Source organism: Camelus ferus, chromosome 32, assembly GCF_009834535.1.
Source record: "Camelus ferus isolate YT-003-E chromosome 32, BCGSAC_Cfer_1.0, whole genome shotgun sequence".
NCBI classification, from domain to species: Eukaryota; Metazoa; Chordata; class Mammalia; order Artiodactyla; family Camelidae; genus Camelus; species Camelus ferus.
In genome coordinates this window covers 12,273,780-12,288,856 of record NC_045727.1, presented here as the reverse complement: position 1 = coordinate 12,288,856, position 15,077 = coordinate 12,273,780, and the positions used below count along the sequence as shown (strand labels likewise).

Sequence of the window (15,077 nt, the reverse complement as noted above, 5' to 3'; positions counted from 1 at the left end):
TGTACCCTGGTAGTTACCTTGACACAGTGATGTAACCTCATGGGGAAGTGCTAACAAAACCTCCCCTGGAGCTTAATGGGCTCCGCCCTGAGGGGCAGGAGAGGAAGAGAGAGGGTAAAATGTCAGTCCCACAGTGGGAGTTTACATCGTGCCCCCATCTCCTGCCCAGGGGTTCCAGGCCTAGTGACCCCTCTACCCTCTCCTAGAGTGTACCCATCGCTCCTAGGGCTCTCCCTTCCCCCCAATATGACGGTGACCAGGCTCAGCTCCAAATTCTGTCCAGCAGTCGTGAGACTCAGAAATCCAGCACCATCAAGACGACCTTCCCTGTTGACCTTGCTGATCTCAGGCTGGACAATAAATCTCCATGCACTGCGCCCTCAGCAGGGCTCCCAGCAGAGCTGGGCAGGGACCTGGGGTCCCATCCACCCTCTGAGAAGTGTGTGTCAGGCCTTGTAGCCCCTTGGGGAGTGTCTGCGGGTCCAGGATGAGGAGCCTCCATCCCATTAGAACATCCAACCTGAGCGAGGCGGGCCATCAGTGCGGTCAGCTGTACAGTTCTGCACCCAGTTTTCTGGCAGCCCAAGGGGAGCTGGGCTATCTTCCCATCCCTCAGTGTGAGACTGAACAAGGGAGACAAGGCAGTCTAGTCTGCACTTCTGTCCCCTGCTGGGGACTTTGGGGCCAGAGAGGACTGAGCCCTGACCCTGCATGGGTTAACAGGACTGAGCCTGGTTTGGGGCAAGGATGGACACTGCGGTGCCCCTCCCTCTCTGGTGGCCCTGAGGCCATGGAGCCCAGGGGGCCCAGCACCAGCCCACTGCAGCAAAACAGCCCCTCTCAGCCCGGCTTCCCTCCCTGGGGTCAGCAGGTGCAGCAGGGTGCTGGTCCCCACGCCCCCAGGATGCGAACTAGTTGGTGACGTAGCTGCCCCACGGTCCCTAGGATGGAGTCAGCAGCAAAGAGCAGTGGGGTCAGGGCCCCCCTTTGCTGGGACAGTGGCAGTGAACACACCCCTGACCTTCTGCTGCAGGATGATCCCTGACCAATGATGACTAAAAGGGACTCAGTTTCTTGATGTCACCTCCCCAAAGTCAAGATTCCAGTAAAAATGTCACTTGTCATATCAACAACTGTGAAAATAAATTTCCATGTGAAAACGGAGTCCGTTGGCACCAATACTGAGATGACTCAATGATGACATATGTTTACGAAACAACATCAGACCCCCGGATGAGCAGGTACAGACACTGGGAACAAACGGAGCCCGAGGTGAACCGAGGTAGAAATAGAACCAGGAGAATAAAGTGGATGGGAAAACAGCTCTGAAATACAACAGAGGAAAATAAAAAAGAAACCTATCAGGGACTCAAAGACATGTATTGCGCATTATTATTTTATTTCCTTGTTTGATTATTGAGTGATTGATGATTACTAGGAAGGAAAAAAGGGCTGCCATCCCTTCTGCATCATTTCCAGCACCGTGAACATTCCGCTAGCGTCGCCAGGGGGCGCTGTGCGTCCGCTCAGAACCCGCCAAGCCTGACCCACGTAGGCGCCCAGTGACAGGGCCCTGCATCCTGGCTCACTGGCCAGAGCTGGATGTGGGAGCAGGTGCTTCCTCTCAGGGGACAAAGTCCGAGCTCCGACCTCCGCAGGCACTGCCTGTGTATGGAGCTGCCACCTGGGGCGAGGACCCAGTAGTGAATGGTGTGTGGGCTTCTGTCCCCATTGGGCCCCAACCCCCTTCCCCAGGAGCAGGGGGGAGGGGCTCCCGGGGCCAGCCCCGCCCCCTCCTGCTCCTCTCAGCCTCCCTGGCTTCTCCTCTGTCTTTTCAATGAGCTCCCCCTGCTCCCCTGTCCTCTGAATCATGTCTTTCCTCCCAAACCCAGGCTCCCCCTCTTCCTACAACGCTCCACCCTGTGACCTCCCGGTCATTCCTAAGGTCACTGTCAGAAGCTGGTGACCTGTTGCCAGATCTTCCAGGAACCGGACACTCACTCTCTCTTCCTCCACCTTGAACCTCTCAGATCCCTTCCTACCATAGAGGCCTCATGTCTCTGGACAGTCAGATTTTACACCTGCTAAATCCTCCGTGCTCCCTCCCTGGGTCACCCCATTTCCCAGGGGATCCAGTGAGTCCCTCTAGAAGCTAATGGATCTCCCCAGACACCCCCCACTCATACTCTTGGCCCATCAGGTGAGGAGTCTCGTGGGAAGTGAACCCCAGCTTTCTAAGGACCTGGGAAGGAAGGTCCCAGCTGAACTGTCTGTCTTCACCTCTTGTACCATTGATTTTATGCAGTGAGCACAGGAGACACTGGGGGCTCTCAGCCAGACACATCTCACCAGAAGCCTGTCCCAGGCCTCTTCTCAGGGTCCCTGGGGACCAGGTGGTATCCTCTCAGGGACCCTGACATGCCTCAGGCCAGTCCAGCTGGGCCACCCTAACAAGACATGACACTAGATATGAGGGACACCTAGGGCCCCGGGACTTGCTGGGCTGGCCCCAGGATGGGAGATATTTTGCTTGAAGGGTCCTTGGTCCTGGGATGAGGGGATAAGAGAGCCGGGCAATGGCAGCCTCTGCAGAGCTCGGGTGCATCTGTACCATGGCCTGGACTCTGTTCCAGCTCCTGCCCCTCCACCTCCAGAGCACAGGTCCGGACGAACTCAGCATCCTGACTCCCAGCTCCCCACCCCCCTGCCCCACCCTTAGGGAGCATCCCCCCTTGGCCTTCCTTGGGACATAACAGGTGTCTGTGTTTCCAGGCTCCCTCTCCCAGCCTGAGCTGACACAGCCGCCCTCTGCATCTGCCACCCTGTGAGCCTCGGCTAAGCTCACCTGCACCCTGAGCAGTGGCTACAGCGGCTATAGTGTGGACTGGTACCAGCAGGTCCCAGGGAATGGCCCCCAGTTCCTGATGCGAGTTGGCACCAGTGGTGATGAATCCAAGTGGGTGGGGTCTCTGATCGTTTCTCAGGCTCAGGTTCTGGTTTGGACTGATACCTGACCATCCAGAACTTCCAGGAGGAAGACGAGGCTGAATACATCTGTGGGGCAAACCATGGCAGTGGGAGCAGCTTTGTGTAACCCACAGTGACACGGGCAGAGAAATGACACAAAAATCCTGCTGACAGCCCAGCCCCAACCATCCCATCACCCGACCCACAGTTCAGGGGTGTCTGCTGATCTCCTCTGAAAGTTTCCACCTTCCAAGGGATTTTCAAAACTCAGCCCCTGTCAGTGAGGATGGTCTGTGCACAACCTGCCTGGTCTCGGGCCACAGCGAATGTTCTCCTCGTTTGGAAAATTCTCCAGTGTCCCTAGTATCCTTCCCTTTGGCAGTCAGTACGACATTGAGTTTGCTGCCTACCAGGGAAATTAACACACAGATTAATTCATGTGACTGCGGTTGGATCGACTGCTTGAATCCACAGGAATTTGGAATGTGGAGCATGGGCGTGTCCTAAAGTGAGACTCTGGTATGCTGGTGCTTGGCTGTGTGCTAACGTCATGGGTGAGGGGGTAGGAGGAGGGTGAGAGGAGGGGAGATTGAAGGAGGGAAGTCATCCTTATGAGGGCTGATGGGGATGAAGTTCGGGGAGGCCCCTTAGTCTATTATCATGGATTTCTGTAACGTCAATGATTTCCATGAAGACAGACGTGTGAATAAGAAAACCTCCACCCCTGTGTGCTGTGATGTGTGTCTGCCCTGGGTTAACAGATCACCAAAGTTGCCTAAATGTGTTTCCACCTTGATCTCAAGTTGAAGCCCATGATCTCCCAGCAGACAGAGGGGGCTGGTGTGATGCTGGGAAAGGGCAAGAGCCCAGGTGTCACTGACAGAGGAGGGAGGGAGGAGGCCCAGAGCTAGGGGAGGGGCTGTGGGTGGGTGTGGAGGGTGTGGGGCCAGATCAGGAAGGAAGCTTGTGGGGCTGAGGGGTTGGGATTTCATGCAAACAGCAGCGAGGAGTCATTGAGTGCTTTAATGCAGAGTTGTCTTGAGCTGAAGGAGGATTTTTTTGTTGTCAGAGGAGAAGCAGGTGGTCCTGGTTACCGGACACTTACTGAGACACCTGTGAGTTCAGATGATCATGGAGCTTTTGCACAATTGAAGCAAATTTGGACATAGGATATGGTGAAGACCTGATGGCTTCTACATTCAACAGGCACACATGGCCTTTCTACTGAACTGAAACAATGAGCAAGAGAACCCAGGTGTGGTCATTTTTGTTTATAATACAGAAAAATTGTAGGAACTCTAAGACAGGGTCCTCACAAGAAATATTAGACATAACTGTGAAAAAAAAAACTCCATATTAAGAACACAATCCTCACACATGACAAATATATTACAAGTAGCTGTGATATATCAATATAATGGAATACTACTCAGCCATGGAAAAGAATGAAATGCCAACTTGCAGCAACTTGGGTGGACCTAAAGATCATCATTCTAACTGAAGCAAGCCAGAAAGAGAAAGATACCATATTACTCATATGTGGAATCTAAAGAAAAGAAAAGGAAGACACTAATGAATTTAATTATGAAACAGAGACTCACAGGCAGAGAAAACAAACTTATGGTTTCCAGGGGGAAATAGGGTAGGAACGAAAAAATTGGGATTTTGAGATTTGCAAACATTAACTACTGTCTATAAAATAGATAAACAAGTTTTTTTGTGTAGAGCATAGGGAACTAGATTCAATATCTTAAAGTAACCTATAGTGAAAAAGAATATGAAACAAATACACGTATGTGTGTATGACTGAAACATTATGCTGTACACCCAACACTGACACATTGTAAACTGATTATTCTTCAACAAAAAGGAAAGAAATATATGACATGTGAACCACTAAGTGATATGCCTGCCGAACAATATCATTTCCACAAATCATGCTACACTCCATCAAAATTCTGAAAGCATTTCCTGAGTTTTGAAATGTCTGCTGAGTTTCCAGTTTTCAAAGATGACTTTTTGCTTCTTCATGGAAAATCCAAATCTAAACTCTTTCCTCCAATAGCCTACATGTCCTTCAAATGAGGTCACTGTCCCCTTGTCACTGGTGCACACGTGGACCAGTTAGCTTTTCTAGACTGTACTCTGGGAGGGAGCTGTACCCTTTAATGGTTCCATATGCACAACTTTGCAGCTTCCATGGACCAGGACTCCATTTGGAAATGAAAACATTTTATAGGCTGTGACTCAGCATAAAAGAATCACAGATTCCGGAAAGCAGACCATGGACAGGTGAATGGAGACAGGGACCAGGTGAGCTACCAAATCAGCTTGGCTCTCAGGAGTCTGGTCCTCAGTGAGTTTGTGCCCCGTGACCAGCAGGGGGTGCTGTGGGGCTGCCCTGTGGTCTGTGCACAGCTGCTAAGGGAGGACCACTCACTCCCAGGAGCTGGGCCTGGGGGAGGAGCTTGTGCTCCTGATGGGGACTCAGCAACGTGTCCTCTCTGGCTGGCAGAGTCCCCTGGGCAGGGACCACTTCGTCTCAGCCAGTGCCTCCTCCTAGGGTCTCCCAAGGAGGAGACCACCCTCCATCCACTCCGAGTCTGGGCTGTGAGCTGAACTCCAGCATCGGGACTGAGGGAGGGGCTGGGCTGTCTCTAGGAGGACACTCATTTGCATGGGCCACCCCTCCACTGGCAGGGACTGGCAAGAAAAGGAGGCCCAGGACAGCCCAGCCCCAGCGTGGGGACCAGGGGGCTGTGAGAACCATGGCCTGGACTCCTCTCCTGCTCCTGCTCCTCTCTCACTGCACAGGTAGGGACGGGCCTCAGGGACAGGGTCTCAGGTCCCTGCCTGCAGCAGCCCCTGTGGCTCAGACTCTGGGAATGCTTCCTACAGGTCCTGCCCCATCTGCCCTTTGTGTCTGTGTTTGCAGGGTCCCTCTCCCAGCATGTGGTGACTCAGTCGCCCTCCCTTTCTGCATCTCCGGGATCATCAGCCAGACTCACCTGCACCCTGAGCAGCGGGAACAGTGTTGGCAGCTACTACATAAGTTGGTACCAGCAGAAGGCAGGGAGCCCTCCCCGGTACCTCCTGTACTACTACTCAGACTCTGATAAGCAGCAGGGCTCCGGGGTCCCGAGCCGCTTCTCTGGGTCCAAAGATGCCTCGGCCAATGCAGGGCTTCTGCTCATCTCTGGGCTGCAGCCCAAGGACGAGGCTGACTATTACTGTGCTGCATACAAGAGTGGCTCATACACTTCACACGGTGCCCCAGCCCCACAGGGAAGTGAGACTAAAACCAGCCCTATGCTCTCCCCACTGGGCCATCACTGCTGCTCTGCCTGGGACCAGGTCTCACTCAGGGTGACTTTTTGTTGTCACATCTTCAGGCAGCACCTGAGTTTTCTGAGAACAGCAAATCTGACCCTATCACAGCCTCTTCCTCATCTCACATCTGAGACTGAGCATTGCTGTTGTATTTAGCCTGCTTGTGTTTCCACAGGCAGACAGGACTTGCTCTGAGATGAACACCTCCCCATGGAGATGTTATAAGTGGTAGACAGTGGTGGGTCCTGGCTCCTCCCATCTTAGTGTCTAAGAGTGACCCCAGGATGCTTCTTGTCTAAGAGCTTCATTCTGAGGTCTGAGATCCAAAATCAACATGCGGAAGTGAGCGGTAAAATACACACTGGCAATGAACCATCGGAAGTTGACAGTAAAATGGAAAAGTACCAATTTATGGCATCAAATTAAGAAATAGGTAAGGATAAATCTGAAAAACGAAAGTTTCCCAATCTTGTCCAACAACAGAGCCTCACTGACCCCCTGCAGGGCTCCTCCTGAGTGAGAGGGTGATGACCACTGTCACCCAGCTGAGCACAGCCTGGATGGGCTGGGACTCCAGTCCCCGGGATGGGAGATAGGCATCTGTCCCCCACTCACCAGAGTGTGATCCCTCAGTCCCTGCTCCCGCTGTGGCCAACACCAGCTGTGGTATTGGAATCTGCCATCACTTCAGCTACAAGATCCAGAGTGATATTCTGGAGTCAGTGTGCTCCTCAATGGGCTGAAATTATCCTCCTCTCTTACTGGTCTTCCAGTGACAAATCACTTGTCACCAGTATCTAGAGTAGCCCCCCTCGTGCTGGCTGGGGAGGACAAGGAGGAGACAAGTCCAGCCCAAGGGACCCAGGGCACCAGCTCCTGTTCTGGTCGGTCACCACGTGTCCCATGAGCCTGGCCTAGGCTCTGCTGGTGAGCCCTGGACTCTGAGACCTTCTCGAAGCAGAATCCCTGTCCAGGTGGGAGGAGCTCCTGGTCGCCAAGGTGCAGGAGACCCTCCCTTCCCATGGGGGACCAGCTCCTCTCCCGGGTCTACCTCCATTAGTCTAATTGTCTCCCACTCTGGTTTCTGTTTTGTTTTGCTTTACTGAGAGGTTATTTGAAAGGATCTCAGTTCATTGGAGTCTAGAGCCTATGATCCAACCCTCATTATCACACAGAACCTCAACATTACAGGAAACTTTCTAGAACCTTTTTTCTGTCTTCAATACCAGTCTATGGAGGACTTTGCTGAATAAATGTAAGGTTCCCAGGGGGATGGGTAACAGCTGTGGAGGCCACTAGGGTCAGAAGACGAGGATGCACCTCCAAGTAATTAACTAATTAAGTCATTAGTTACAGATGATTATAATAATGACTCGCCCTCAATTCTTAAACTGAAAAGAATTGAAAAATTAGACCAAACATGGAAAAAAAAATCACGAACACACTCCAGATTTAGAAGAGGAAAGAATGAATCCTGATCTGAGCGGTTACAGGCTAATGGAGCCCGAGGTGCAGGAGGGGAGGACACTGTGTCTTTACTATGTTGTGTTCTAGGGGCCAAGAGAGCCATCAGATGCCCGTAATCAAGCCCTTGGGGGTGGGGATCTAACAGGTGTCCCACAGACCACCACCACCACCAGGATAAAAGTGTCGGTCTGTCAGGGTACCCATATAGAATTTTTGTCCATATGAACCAGGAAAGTATGCTGTAGACTGTTACAGTATGAACTTGGTTTATTTTATTCATTTATTTTTAGGTATCTTGGGGGAGTAATTAGGTTATTACTTATTTTCAGTGGAGGTACTCAGGATTGCACCCTGGACGTTGGGCATGAAAGCACACACTCTACCACAGAGCTATACCCTCCCCCTTGAACGTGGTTCAGGATGGCCCTGTATTTGCACCGACCCAGGCACATCGAAGGATCAGACAAAATGCCAGGTGATCCTGAACCCCATGCAAGGGAAGGACTGTTTAATACTTCCCAGCTTTAGCACCTGGAGGGCATTCACTGTCTAGAAATGATCTGGATGGTTAATGTCTCAGTTCCAAACCCAGTGGAGGAGCCTCCTCTGTCTACTCATGTGGAGAATAAGATGACATTGAAACACGTGCCAGATTTGTCTGCCCTCCAGGAGTGCTGGGTGGTGACACAGGGGCCAGGGTGCCCTGGATCAGAGACCAGTAGGGGGCACTGTTGCACAGGTCCTGAGAAGACAGGTCTCTGGGCAGAGCTACCACTGAAATTTTTCTATTGACACCTGCACACTTGGACAGCGACCTAACAGGCGTGTGGCCTTGACTTGCTCGTGTGACCAAAATCGAGGATCTCACACCCACTCCTGGGAACAAGGTTGAGGACATGTTGCCCCAGCATCTCAATTTGTGCCCCTAAAGCCTGTCCTTTAACAACACATTATCTGATTGTCTCTCATTCAGAAGGGTTGTCCTGGGAGATTCCATGATGGGTCAGGGCAGAACTAGGGACACACGCAGATCCCAGATCTGTCTAAAATCAAGATGGCTGCTGACTATTCAGAAGTCAATCTGTGTGCATCGTTTACTGGACACATGCTACGTGCTGGGCTCAGGCGGCAGATATATATCATTAGAGGATTGAAGCTGGGACCACCCACTGGACCTGCCTGGTGTCCCCTGCTCAGGTCTCCCAGCTGGGAACCCCCACCCCGGGGCCCCTCACAGCCCAATCAGAGGCCATGCCCTGCCCCCTCAGGCAGAGGGAGTGGACCCTGGGACCAGGGAGGGATCAGAGAGTTGGGGGATCTTTTGCATGACTGGCCCCTCCCTCTCTCAGAGTATGAAGAATGGGAGAGACCTGGGGACACTCTGCTCAGCTGCGAGGACACAGAAAGCAAGACCCAGTGACCATCCCCACCATGGCCTGGTCCCCTCTCCTACTCACCCTGCTGGCTCACTGCACAGGTGACTGGATGAGGGACAGGGGAAGGGGCGCTGGGAGGACGCCTGGGCTCCAGGTCCTCCTCTGCGTTTGGGCCCCAGAATCAGCATCTCTGTGTCTCCCACTTGCAGGGTCCTGGGCCCAGTCTGTGCTGACTCAGCCGCCCTCTGTGTCTGGATCCCCGGGCCAGAGGGTCACCAACTCCTGCAAAGGATCAGCAACATATTGGGAGTGGTTATTATGTGCAGTGGTACCAACAGCTCCCAGGAATGGCCCCCAAACTTCTGATCTACAATGCTAACAGTCGAGCCTTGGGGGTCCCCGACCGCTTCTCTGGCTCCAAGTCTGGCAGCTCTGCCTCCCTGACCATCACTGGGCTCCAGGCTGAGGACGAGGCTGACTGTTACTGTGGATCTTATGACAGCAGCCTCAGTGGTGGCTCAGTGCTCCAGGCCGGCATGGAAGTGAGGCAGAAACCTACTATCCCTCTGCCCTCGCTGCTCAGCCAATACAGCTGCATCCTCTCTTTGCTTTTCTTGAAAGTGGAGTCTTAGACCAATCCGAAGGGACTTGGTCAGGAGAATGTGTCCTGACCTTTCAAATTCTGCCCCTAAACCCAGTCCTTGTCAGCAGAACCTTGTCTGCTGTTCTCAAAGTGAACAGGACTTCCTGGATAGCCCTGGGCGGCTACACTGGAAGTTGAGCCCACGTTAGGTCAGAATCAGGGACACGAAATCCAGATGTGCCTGATTAGGAATGAATGTATGGAGGTCGGTCCATCCACACCCTTGAGTGAACACCTACCAGGTGTCCGGTAGGCTCCAGAGCTTGGATACAGCTTGAAGGATGTAGGGCAGCCTGTGTCCTCATCAACACATCACACGTGACTGAGGAGGAAGAGGTGGGCTTGGCGGGTGCATGTGGGAGCCCTGGATGGGGTACGGGAAAGCAAAGAAGATGATTTTGTATGGATTCCACACCGAAGGTGAGGGAGGAGGAGGTGAGAGTGAGGGAAGGGACCACGTGGGGGTGTGGATAGGACACAATGGTGAGACTGTGGTGTTGGGGATGACGGGGAGCAGGTGAGGGGAAGGCGCACAGTCAGGGGCCACGCGTTTCTGAGGAAGGAGTAAGTATAGAATCGGGTCAGGAAAGAGTGGAACCGAACTGGGGTTTAGGAGCCGCGTGGGGCGGGGCTGAGCTGCAGTCCCCTGAGATGGCGTGATGACCACATGCTGCTAATGCAGGGTTATTGAGATCAGAGACCATCAAGAAAAAGACTGGCTCTTGATAGATGACCGAGTGTCAGTTATCCCAGAAGTGTGTCTCTAGGGGGCGCTCATCTCACATTCAATAGAACATTTACCTTCTGCTGTTAAATGTCAAGGAACTGGAAGAACAGACTGGAAGGAAGAAGCCGGGACACGTGTTCTCAGCGCTTCCCACATGCTAGAACCCATGGCTTTGGAAAGCACAGGACCATAACGTCTCCTCCTGATCGACTGGCGGGCACTTCAGGGATGGAATGCTCACCACTTTGTATTGACATCTACCCAGAAGGTTCCTTTCTGCAGCCAGGACTAACACATTCTTGGGTTCACCTGTTAGATCTTGATGAGGAAAAAGACAAACCGGACAGGTCAGGCTGAGACAGCAGAGACTCGGCTCCAGACTGGACCCAGACCTCAGGGCTGGGGGTCTGCAATCCTCCCAGTCAGGGTCTAGGAGATGGGTTCACACTGACCCCATCATGTCCTGTGGGGACTGGAAGGCTGTGCTGGGAACAGGCGTTAGGGCTTATTATGTCCCAGGACAAAGTCTAGTGGGAGAAAAAAGAAACTATAAGATCAAGAAGGGTGGAAGCTACATCAAGGAAGACACCAGCACAGTGCAGCAGATATGAGGAAGGGGTCCCAGGAATCAGAATCTCTGCCTCCTCTCCTGGGGTCACATGAGAAAGACTTCTGTAAAACGGAACCCTCTGCATGGGGCCAGGGGCCATCCCTGTGCATGGAGGAGGTGTCCCTGTAGACAGCAAGGGGCAGAACACAGAGTGCCACAGTGGGTGTTGGCACAGACAGCTGGTCAACGAGTCAGACTCCAGGGGATTTTGGGCAAACTGTCCTCACTGACGTGTGACCTTCCTCCCTGTGAGGCCCCATCACCCGGGAGCTCCTAGTCCTGCTCCCTCAGCACATGGTGCAGATCAGGGTGACCTCCTCCCCGTCCTCCACGGAGTCTTTTCCAAGTCCATGTCAGGGAGGGGCTGTTAGGAGGTGAGGAGTCAGCGCGTGTTTCAAGGAGGACGTGGGCTCCTGCGAGAGTCTGTCCGGAGGAGACACAGCTCGTGGGCAGAGTCCACCCCGTGGAACCCGTGTGATGCTGTGTGTGTGTGTGTGTGTGTGTGTGTGTGTGTGTGTCTAAATGAGAGTGTGTTAGCATATTACTAATGTGTATGCTTCCATTTTTATGTGGTTTTTGCTCTTATGGTGTTAAATTTAAATTTACATGACTTAATATGAAAGACAAGTTGAACACTGGAAAACTGACTGTTGGTAACACTATATTTATGTGGGTTTCATATTATTATCATTTTTATTATTAGTGTTAACTTTATATTTTAAAATGTTTTAATATAAAACACAACATGTATATTAGGATAATTGACAGTTAATAACATTATCAGTTTACCATCTGGTATTATAATCTCTTTGTTAATATTTTGTTTAGGAGATTTGGTTTTATGTTTAATGATAGAGGTTTGTAATTTTACTTGTTTTTCCCATTTTATTTACAGGTGTTTATAACTGTTTTAACTGCTTTCTCAGAGTAGTTGGAAATTACATCTTTTTCAACATTTTGTAAAAAACATAGAAATCAGATCTATTGGAACCATGTGATTGCTGAGGTTTTGTTAGAGATTCTGGATGAAGATGTTATATATTATATCTATATGTAGAATAATTCCATAATAAAATTTTTGGTTTTTCTCCTTGGAAATTAATCCGTTTTCTTATTTTCTCTATTAGAGACAGTGTTGCATTTTCCTAAGGAAAAATGCATTTTATCTTTTTTCCCGGTTACCATTTTTAAAATTTTTTTCATTTTCCACATTCTACCAGGAGGGGGCGAGGTGAGGCTGCCCTCTGCTCCCTGCACAGCCGCTCAGGGAGGACCAAGCACTTCCAGGAGCTGGGCCTGGGGGTGGGACCTGTGCACCTGATGGGGACTCAGCAGTCCTCCTACATGTGATTCGAACCAACTCCCTGTCCCATTGTCACTGACACCTGCGCTGGGGCACCCGTGGGTCAGTTGGCTTTTCTAGACTGTACTTCATGAAGAGGGGAGGGCGCTGCAACATTTAATGGTTCCATACGCACAGCTTTGCAGCCTCCATGGGCCAGGACTCCAGTTGGAAATGAAAACGTAGGATGTGACTCAGCAGAAATGAACCACAGAATCAGGGAAGCCGACCACGCACTTGTGAATGGAGACCAGGTGAACTGCCCACCAGCTGGGCCCTCAGGTCTCTGGTCCTCAGTGACACTGTGCCCCGTGACCAGCAAAGCGCGCTGTGGGGCTGCCCTGTGGTCCAGGACTGAGACCAGTGAGACCCCTGTCCCCTCTCACCCCAGTCTCGGGCTCTGTGACTTCCCAGTGGGCTCAGTGCTGGAGGAGGAGGGACAGCTCAGCTCCTCCAAAGGAGACAAGCAGGGATTTCACAGAGGAAGGGAGACCTGTCCCAGGGATGGGGGTAGCTGTGGGGGGACTAGATTTCAGGGCCCAGAGGGGAGGAACCCACCATCTCCCCCTTTAGCCCTCAGCCTCTGCAGGGATGAGATTTAGGATTGAGTTCACAGGGGTGGGGGGAGCACACTTGGTGACAGGCGTCAACCCCATCACTCAATCTCTCATCACAGTGCCTTATGGGTCAGGGTGACATCTCTGCATCTGCTCCCTCCAGACCTCCCCCAGGGGACATCAGGATATACTGGGTAGGGAGAGGGAGGAAGCTGATTTGCATAAAGCCCCTTCTCCTCCCAGTGGGTCCGGGAGGCATGAAAAGGCTCGAGGACCCCACAGTGCAGCCCAGGAGGCTGAGGAGCTGCGTCCCAGGAGCGTCCCCACCATGGCCTGGACTGTGCTTCTGCTCGGGCTCCTCGCGCGCAGCTCAGGTCAGGGGCCGGGACGCTGAGTCCTTGGGGGGTGCCTACAAGCAGGTATTGGAGTGACCCTTGTCCCCATAACCACCCCTGTCTCTCTCCTGTCCCTTTTAGGGCTGGATTCTCAGACTGTGGTGACCCAGAAGCCGTCCCTGTCAGTGTCTCCAGGAGGGACTGTCAAACTCACCTGTGGCCTCAGCTCTGGGTCTGTCACTACCAGTAACAACCCTGGTTGGATCCAGCAGACATCAGGCCAGGCTCTACACACTCATATACAGAACAAGCAGCTGCCTCTCTGGTGTCCCCAGTTGCTTCTCTGGATCCATCTCTGGGAACAAAACCGCCCTCACCATCACGGGGGCCCAGCCCGAGGACAAGGCCGACTATTACTGTGCTGTGTATAAGGGTAGTGGCAGTTACACTAACGCAGTGATGTAAACTCACGGGGAAGTGCTACCAAAACCTGCCCCTGATCTCAGTGGGCTGAGCCCTGAGGGGCAGGTGAGGAAGAGAGAATGTGAAATTTTAGCACCACAGCGGTAGGGGGTGCTATGCCCCCAAGTCCTGTCCAGACCATGTGACTCCTCCAGCCTCTCCCAGGGTGTGTCCATCTTCCCCGCCTGACCAAGACTGGGCTTCCTCTCTCCATTCCTGACTCTATTGAGGGGGATGGGGTTCAGCTCCGGAATTTTAAGTCAACAGTGAGACTCAGAGGCCCCAGCAGTATTCCAAGACCATCACATACGTATATTCATTTTTTCAGTTGACCACTGCAGCCCGCAGTTGAGTCAGGAGCCAAAGGCCAAAGTCTGTATAATAACATTCAGAGGCTTCAGGACGTGGGAAGAGGACACTGCCTCCCAACCTCAACTGCTTTGTTGTGGGAGACGAGGTTTTTTGAAAAAGTGCCCCAGCTCTTCCTCTGTAAACTTGGTGAAAACACAAGTAGACAGGGAGAGAGGCAGCTGAGGAAGACTGCTACATGGCTACTACGGCGTCTGTAATGTCTGTCTGCACCCACAGCCAGAGAGAGGAACACGTCACAGGTAACTCTTTAAGTCATTTGGGGGACGCTTTGCTCAATAAAGTTCTCAAGAAAATTAAAAAAGGAAAGAAAGAAAGCAATCTGTGTGGGGGTCCGCCCATCACTGCTTTAACAAGCTTCCCGAGAGAACTACATGAATGTCACTGTTTGAGAACCAGCTGCACTGTGATCACTGTGCCATGATCCAGGGGGCGCTGGGTAGGAGTCCCCGGCGCAGGTGTTCTCACAGCCCCTCTCTCATGCGAGGGACGTCAGCAACAGACGGAAAGTCTGGAGCAACTGCTGTCCCTGATGTCCCCAAGGGTGCTGTGCACAGTGCGTTCTGGGAGATACAGAACGGGGGTCAGGGAGTGCGCCCAGCGGGTGTGGAGTCGGACTGGACCCAGGCGTCTGTGCGACTGGCTTTCCCGCAGACCGCTGGCCGCCTGGTAAACAGCAAGATGGCCCAGGTGTGAGAGAGCAATCAAGCCTGCTTAGGGGTCCTGCTCTCTGTGAGCTGTGAGCACTAATGTCAGTTGTACTTGGACGATTCTCCTAATTTTGTGTCCAAATATATGATCTTTACGACAAGTCTTGAATATCTTATTTACCAGGTGTATTTCTAACTGTTTTAACTGCTTTCTCAAAGAACTGGGAAAGTTTACATCTTGT

At 52.2% G+C, this 15,077-nt stretch overlaps 1 protein-coding gene and 2 gene segments (V, D, J or C); all 3 read left to right on the top strand.

Moving 5' to 3' along the window:
* The window catches only part of LOC102523413, a 442,357-nt gene that overhangs the window by 179,274 nt on the left and 248,006 nt on the right, over positions 1 to 15,077 (top strand).
* LOC102521144 overlaps positions 1 to 15,077 on the top strand; it is a 383,406-nt gene that overhangs the window by 127,375 nt on the left and 240,954 nt on the right.
* LOC102511799 (immunoglobulin lambda-1 light chain-like) overlaps positions 1 to 15,077 on the top strand; it is a 401,923-nt gene that overhangs the window by 157,053 nt on the left and 229,793 nt on the right. The gene's annotated exons all lie outside the window — the stretch shown is intronic.